A 7701-nucleotide genomic window follows, 5' to 3' on the forward strand; every position below is an offset into this window, starting at 1 on the left:
AGGACGGAATGTTTCAATAACGTACGTCAATCAATGAACTTTGAAAACTGTAGAATGATTTAAAGATTGAAGAACACATGTTTGAAGAAGACGTTTTTTTCTGACACTAAAATGACTAGAACATTGATGAGGTAAGCTGTAACGTTTATTACACGTAGGAATGAATATTCCAAGTATATTGGAAATTCAAAGATATCAGGACGAAATAAATTTGGCCCTACAATAACTAACACATAGATGAAACGATCATCTAGATAACAAAGGAAAGGAAGAAAACTAACAAATAGACAGAAGGATGAGGATTCCTTAATTTCTTTTTTTTTTTTTAATTTTCAGACATATTTCTTTATCTTTAAAAATAACGCTTATTTATTCTGTAAAATTCTCAATAAAATGATGTTCGAGTTGAATTGTCTATAATAACATGTAAATGATTTTTTTTAAATTCTGTACATCCTCCATTTATGTGATCAGTATTATGAGTATTGTATAACCTTATTTTTTTTATTTTTTTTCAACATTAACAAATTCTCTATTGTAGCATCTAATTGTTAACAACTGCCTTATATAGTACAACCAATCTATATAGGTTTATCCATGTGTGTAAATCGTCAAATGAACCATGTAATTGACTTGACGAAACTGTGTATTCTTCTTTGTTAGAGTTATCATACGTTTGCATAAGCACATTTATTTTGCGGATATCTGTTTTCTCCTAATTTAAAAACAAAATTATGAACTTAATGCTGTCGCAACTCTTTATTCTCTATTCTTTATATCTTTGCTCATTTTTCTCTACTATTTTTTGCGTGCCAGTATTCTCTATTCTGTAAACACAATCCAGACCATCATGGAGATCAATTTGATAGGAAGCGCCTGCTCTGGAATGTCATATCATATTGGAGATAAACAAAAATCAGATTTTGACTTGACAAAGTTTTGTTTCTAATATGGGAATTAGTTCTTCACAATAACAGGAAAGAGTTGATAGAATAAAATAGTTACATAATTTTAAGCTGTATTTCGTATTTCATATCAAGATATTTATTTTTTTCGTTATGAGAATCTTATTGTTCCATTAAATAACGAAAAAAGGAACGGGTCACTAAATGCTAGACAAAAAAGGAAACCAAACGCAAAATCCCAAGTTGTATATCGATCTTGAAACAGACAACACGGTTTAAAAACCAAACCAAAATAGGAATTCGCAAAGCTTTACCATACAAGTTATAATGGTCCGGTGGTGGACTTGGAAAATTTCCCTTCAACGATAGAAAGAACATGACGTATAACTATAAATTGCTCTTTATAACCAGAACGGGTTAGTCAATAAATAATTTACATATACATGTACGACAAAATGAAAGGATAACAGTTATTTTTTTCCCCGATTGTTAGCTTGATTTTACTTTCTTTAGATGCTCTTACTTGACCGGGTACCAGGATGTTGTACCACAGAGTATGCATCTGCCGAAAAATTATATACTCCGGAGTCAAAAGTCGGTAATATGAAAATACATGTAGTCTATTGACCTTAACTTTTTCACATTGTTGTTTCGTTTCAGTCTTCGTATTCTGTCGTGGTTATGTGTTGTACAGATGACTTTAATATCATTATACAGCATGTATTATATCACTGCAACGTATACTAATATCATAAAGACGCCAGTATGAAAGTGGTTAGAACATCAGCTGAAAATATGAAAAAGTTGCATTCCTGAAAGTACACAAAGCTGGAAGTTCTACGGCACAGAGCATTTTTTTACGATATGGATATTCTAGAAATTTGATGTTTGTTCTGCCTAAAGTGCGAAAAGGTCACTACGACAATGTGATATCCGAAGAAACATCTTCGAATGAAGACAACATAGTACCAACATCGAAAAATAGAATGTTTGATATATTATGTTGCCATGTATTGTACAACAGAAAGGCATTTCAGAAATACGTTCCCGGTAAAACCCCCACACATATTTAAGAATATAAAAGAATTGAATCCTGTATTAAAATATCTCCAAAACCCAATGAAATATGAAAAGGCCTATTCTTACACAAACAATAGAATGGCGTTAGAGTTTGATTTTCCCAGACATCTGTTTACTAATTACACACGAAAAGAAAGTCAAGCTTATTCATTAAAAATTGATAACGAATTTCATTTTGTTATAATCATGGACTATTTCATCGAATCCATAATAATGATGACACGTATATTAGGATAGAATGTAAAGGATATGTTATTCATGAAGAAAAATTATGCGAAAGAACATTGGCTTATTGACAAAAAATATCGTTACCTGTATGAAAGATTCGCTAAACTTGATTACGATTTGTATAATTTTTTCCATCGACGTTTATTGGAACAAATCCATCTTGAAGGAATAGACTTTCAGCAAGAACTGACATATTTTAAAAACCTCAGACAAGAAGTTGAGGATTATTGTGTAAAGAAGGTGACAATGGGGGATCCATATTTTGTGCCAGCCTCGTTATGGAATGTAGCATTCAATGTAACGAGAGGAGATTGTACGTAATTGATGATGAGCGAGACTGACTTTGTTTCCATTGTAAGGAAATGACAATATGAAAATCATTTTAAATAAAGGGAGATGACGATGGCGGATCCATACCTTGCGTAAGTCTCTTTATGGAATGTAGCATTCAATATAATGAGAGGAGATTGTACGTTATTGATGATGGGCGAAACTGACTTTGTTTCCCTTGTAAGGAAACGACAGTATAAAAATGACTCAAAACTGAAGGTGATTCTCTAAACATATTTATAGTGCCAGTCTTTGTACAGGAAGTTTTAAAACAAGGCTGACAAAAAATCATTGATATTACCATCCTATTTTGGAATAACCCTCATCCTCAGTTAGAAATTATGTGTCTTTCGTTTTGGCATGTCTAGTAATTCGAGAAATAGAAGTATACATTTTGGTTATACGAAGTTATCTTCTCTAAATTCAATTAGTAATTTTTAGCGTATTACAACCAAACTAACGTAATAATGTCTTGAAATATCACACAAGGAAAAGCAAATCAATCCTATATTCATGATATAATAGCACACATCTATATTGTAATCTTGAATAAATGTATAAATGAGCCGGTTTTTTCTGTTATGTTGTCATTATATATACTGCTTGATTTTAATGCTAATTGGCACTTAAAGGGGCACTAGCTGTCAAATTCATGGTCACCGATTTGACTGAAATTTTCATATTTGATTTATAACACTGTAAAACATTTATCCAAACTATCAAAAGTCTAAAATAAACAGTTTACAGAGCATGGGGTACATAATATATAGGTTCGTTTCGTGTGTAGTTTAGTCCAGACGCCATCTAATTACCTATCGATTTGACCTCAGATGACCATATAAGCGATGTAAACATAAATAAAGATATGAATAGATTAAACCAACACGTGCAATCGGATTTTTATAGGTCTGTTTGATTTTATTTTATAGATTAAAAATAGATATTTCTCATTGTTTTTAACCGTATAAGAATGATTTTATGTGCATCGAATTAGTAATCAAATGATTAACCGTAGTTTCACTTTCATTGTTGATATTCCTTTTCTTTAAATAACCAGTACACGTACAATGCATACGTTGTCAATCTCAATCTTTAAAGAGGTCGACTCGTTCACTTGCAAGTGAATTACTAATTATCAATGTTTCTTAGCGTAATTTGACAAAATTGAACCTTTCTGGCTGCAAAAATCGAATTGTTATTTCACTATTTCACTTACATTATTGATTGAACAGAAAAAAATCAAACTTTAGATTTTTTATATATCTCGTAGCTAGTGCCCCTTTAAGATTTGGACGATATTTGTTGAATCTTCGTTCTGTCTCCTTGTGTTTCTCAATCATTCATCACTTATGACAACGTGCAAATGATGTCGTGTGTTTGATACGATTTTCTGGATTTTCCGTCTATTGGTACGTTAGTATTAAAAAATTGAAAAAAAGTCTAAGCATTTTTAATGAATGCAGTTCATAAACATCTGAAAAAAAAAAACAATTTTAAGAAAAATAACCAATTAAAAGTTATATTAGGCAAACTGGCAATAACATGTAGATTGCAATCTTAATCATTTTATTTATAAAGTATTATGCTGAAGAGAAATTGTTCAATATTTCACCATTACACTTCAATTATTTGTGAGTTTTGCAGAAACAAAATCTTTCTGAAGGAGAATATCCCCTCTGAAATCAAAGAGAGATATTAAACAACCGATTGAAGGTTATACGTCTTCTAGATGAGCTATTACAAAAATGGAGGACACATATAAAAATTACTGGATTTTAGAAACTAAACAACTTCAAATTAATGTGATTTCTTATGGAAGGAAAAAAGTGTAACATATTGATTTATCATTATTAAACGACATTTACTCATGCATTTACTGTGGCCGGAATTGATACTGTATAAAGATGATGTGTTCAAATTTTAATGGAAAAAATAAGCGATGATTTATCTCTATAATTTGATAAGTACATGTATGTAGCAAAAACGTCGTTTCGGTTTTAATATATTCATGAACATTTTATAAGAAAAAAGTTTTTTTTTAAAACAAATTAAGAACCCCGTTCAGAATAAATTAAGCAGTCGTTATTAAAGATCTGCAATCAGCATCCACTTGAATAAGATGAGGGCTAAAATACAAATCGCTCATGAAAAACTACTGTTGTTGTTTTTGGATCCATTTAGCTATTTTTAATTACTACGAAATGTCCATATAGTCAATAAGTCACTTTTTTGACTATTTTTGTTTTTTCAGTTAATTTCAGAATACTGTTAATTTTATTCTATTACTTTTTAATTTCCGATGTATCTGTGATAATGAAAGAAATTTCACGTAATTAAAGTGTTGCGATGCTTAATTGTATCTATTTGATTCGAATGTTTGATTAGCAACTCGAAGCAATGCTCTTTAAAATAGTCCCGATTTTATGCTTTGATGATTTTGTTTGTTCAATCCAAGAATACTATTTTTGCCACTGCATACACAAGTAGAGACTATGGGGATCCATATCTTCCGCAAACCTCGTAATGGAATGTAGCATTTAATATAACGAGGGGAATTGTACGATGTTGATGATGGTCAAGACTGACTTTGTTTCCCTTGTTAGGAAACGACAGTATAAAAATGACTCGAAATGAAGGTGAGGCTCTAAACATATTTAAAAGGGTCAGTCTATATAAGAATCAGGCACTGAAGTTTTAAAACATGACTGAAAAAAAAAAATCAATTCCTTTTATGGAATTATCCTCATTCTTAGTTAATATTATTATGTCTTTCGTTTGGTGTGTCTAGTAAGTCAAAGGTTTCAGGATAACTTTTGGTTATACGAGTTATCTTTTCGAAATTCAATTGGTAGTTTCTAGTGTATTTCAACCAAATTATAGTTATGTTATTTTGAAATACTAAAACAGGAAAAGCAAACAAATGTTATATTTGTGCACCATTCTACGGGATACTGATTGTCATGCTTGGCTGATTGGCATTTACAATTTGGACGATTTTTGTTGACTCTACTCCTTGTGTTTTACAATGATTCATCACTTATTTAAGAATTGAATGCTTCTTTTTGTAAATTCATTGGGGTTTATAAGCGTTGACTGAAGTAAATTTGTGTGAAGCGCGCTTACAACCAAATGAAATTACTAAACAAAAGAGTCAACAGGTATCATAATAACAATTTTTCGCGTTATGATCATGAAAGCATGATTACTAAAAGTTTTTTTTTTTTATTTACCCGTGTTAGCCACTCAAAATAACGTATTTTAATGAAACATACAACTAATGTAATTATAAAACTTTCTATTTTCCCCGTATTTGGTGCAATTTCCTAGATATTCCGTCTGGTACGCTAGTACTAAAAAATGGAAAGGCAAATCATTTTAAAACGAACGCAGTTCATATACATCTAAAGAAAAAATTCAAACGAGATTGTAAGCTTACATGTACTATAGTTATTTGATTTCTAAATTATTGAGCTAAAAAGAAAATCGGTTCAATATCTAACCATTACACTTTAATTATTTGAGAGTTTTGGAGAAACAAAATCCTTCTGAAGAAGACTATACCTCTTTGAAATCACAAACAGATATTAAACAACTGAACGAAGGTTAGACATGGTCTAGATGAGCTATTATAGAAAAGGTGAACACATATAAAAATTAACAGATTTAGAACCTGATCAATTTCAAATCAATGTGATTTCTTATGGAAGGAAAAGAGTTTAACATAGTAATCTATTATATTAAACGACATATATATTACATATGTAGGACTCAAATCTATGGCGGGTTCCAAATCTATGGCAGATTCCTAATCTGTTGCAAATGTGATGTTACAAATGCCAAAAACTCAAATCTATGGTAGATATTTGTTTTCTTCAAATCTATGGCAGATCATTAAACAGCGTCACAATGTAAAAACACAATATTACATGGTCGCCGCCAAAAACGATTGACGGCGCCGAAACGGAGCTCACAGATTTGAACAGGATTCCAGATGAAGAAATTATTCTGGACAACAATTTGCAGATGGTTTAAAGAAAGATGTAACCTATTAATCGGAAGAGGGACAAAATGTGCTGTACCAGCCCAAACCCGCGATAAACAAGCTAGGCCACCACTTTTGTCAGTACCGGATTATTAAAAACGGAGTTATAGTAAATATTTTATTATTTACAGCTCACAAATTTTATTAAGTAAAGGATAACATTATTTAAGGAATGACTGTTATATTTTTTCTGTCGGTGAAGAAATAACATAAAAAATTTGCTGCACACAGAATAACGCGCGTAGCGACAGAAAAAAATATTACAGTCATTTCTTATAATTTAATTCTAAATTCCATTTTAAACCGTAGAAAACCATGAAAAAACGTTGATGACGTCACGGTCACATGACTAAATTATGTCTATGGGCTGATAACAAAATAACGTCAGCCAATCAGAAGACTTGTTACATCTAAAATTAAATTATTAACGAATATCTTTTTGAATTAAATTATCAACAAATAAAAAAAGATGCATTAACGGTGAAATCAATATCATTTTAAAATTCGAACTGTTTATTTCTATTTTTAAAATTTTTTTTTATGTTAAGGGACTTACTAGTTAGTCTTGGGAATTGGTTAGATATAGGTACCATGATTATATACATATATATTTTATTTTTTACGTTGCACCATATTTCAAGTCTGTATTGAGGAATTCATCATTTACAAAAAAAAAATGGTTACCATCACGATTTGGTTGACCATTATTTCACGAATGTTGAAAGACATGTCCTACATTTCCACTGGTTTCAGACAAGTCATTGATCATATAGGTACTGCATTGTTTTCCATTTGCTCAAAATTTGCCATAGATTTGGAAACAACAAAAATCCGCCAGAGATCAGTAAATCAAAAAAACTTGCCATAGATTAGGATTATAAAAAATCTGCCATAGATTTGGGATGGCATGACGTCACATTTGTCATAGATTAGAAATCTGCCATATATTTGGAACCCACCATAGATTTGAGTCCTACATATATATACTCATAAATTTAATCGGTCCGGACCTCATACTCAGTGTATAAAGATTATGTGTTCCAATATTAATGTAAACAATCACCGATGATTAAATTTGATAAATATGTAGCAAAAATGTCGTTTCTTTAAATGAAA

At 30.9% G+C, this 7701-nt stretch overlaps 1 pseudogene; it reads left to right on the plus strand.

The window, feature by feature from the left end:
- Nucleotides 1-1418: 1418 nt before the first annotated feature.
- Nucleotides 1419-2534, plus strand: LOC143062611 (uncharacterized; annotated as a pseudogene).
- Nucleotides 2535-7701: the final 5167 nt, after the last annotated feature.

The sequence above is a fragment of the Mytilus galloprovincialis genome, chromosome 1 (assembly GCF_965363235.1).
Source record: "Mytilus galloprovincialis chromosome 1, xbMytGall1.hap1.1, whole genome shotgun sequence".
Classification (NCBI taxonomy): Eukaryota; Metazoa; Mollusca; class Bivalvia; order Mytilida; family Mytilidae; genus Mytilus; species Mytilus galloprovincialis.